Here is a 1,093-nt window from a genome sequence, read left to right as displayed (position 1 = left end):
GAGCAATTAAAATGCTGTACCTATAAAGCGTATATATTATTACTTGGAAAATATATAAAGTGCTTTCCTGACCACATGTAAAATTAAAATATATACTAACAAACTGGAAAAAAATAGTCAAAAATCTCCATGAAAAGAAAATTTTTGATTGATTTTTATTACCATCATAAGATAATATGCTGTATGGAAAATCTTTTCTGCAAACCAAATCACTATTACCTTTAGTTCTACCTCTGCACAATTCAGTCACTAATACAATTTTTTTAAATATAGTTCAAACAGGGTCTCACTATACAGCTCAAACTAGTGGTGATCCTCCTGTTTCCATCCTACCCAGCTCTGGGATTACAGGCGTGTACCACCATGCCTAGACTTGGTGGCCAGCTCAGCACACCCAGGATGGGGCCAGCACAGCATGTGGTACTGGGGATCCAACCGGGGTACTTGCTCTTGATATGCAGGCACTCAGATGGCTAAACTATCTCCACTGCCACAGATGAATTTTTAAAATTGTCACTGAAAAAGAAAATAAAGCAGGCAATTTTATGTTTTCTAAGTTATTCATAATTTGGCATAGCTCAGTCTAAAAAAGACCAAAAGCATAGAGTTTAAACAAATGTCTTAATGGCCAGCCAAATAGCTCAGCAGATTAAAGTGCCTGCAAGCAAGCATAGGGGCTGGGGTCTTGATCCCCAGCTTGCTGTGCCACCTGCCCCTGTGCAGGCCCCACACTCAGGCCTCCGTGAGACTGTGAAGGAGACTGGGCATGGTGGTGTGTGCCTGTAATCCCAGCACTAGGGAGGCTGTAAACAGGAGAATCACTGTGAGTCTGATCTAGTACTGAGACCCTGAGCACCCTGTAGGCCTTTCCCTAAAATACAGAAATAAAAAGTAAATAAATAAATGTCTTGCTTATGTATGTCCTAAAAACACTGTCAAAGTTTTCATCATGAACTCGGAAACTTCCTTTTCACTTAGGTGGAAGAAAATTGAGGCCAAATAAATGTCTGTATCATGGTTTGTGTCTAGGTGTTCCCCCAAAGCCTCATGCAGTCGATGGGGTGGCTTCTGGAGTTTGCGATTGATTATTGTG

The sequence above is a fragment of the Octodon degus genome, unplaced genomic scaffold, assembly GCF_000260255.1.
Source record: "Octodon degus isolate 3935 unplaced genomic scaffold, OctDeg1.0 scaffold00375, whole genome shotgun sequence".
Classification (NCBI taxonomy): domain Eukaryota; kingdom Metazoa; phylum Chordata; class Mammalia; order Rodentia; family Octodontidae; genus Octodon; species Octodon degus.
The sequence above is the reverse complement of the archived record's forward strand: the minus strand, read 5'-3'. Positions refer to the sequence as shown.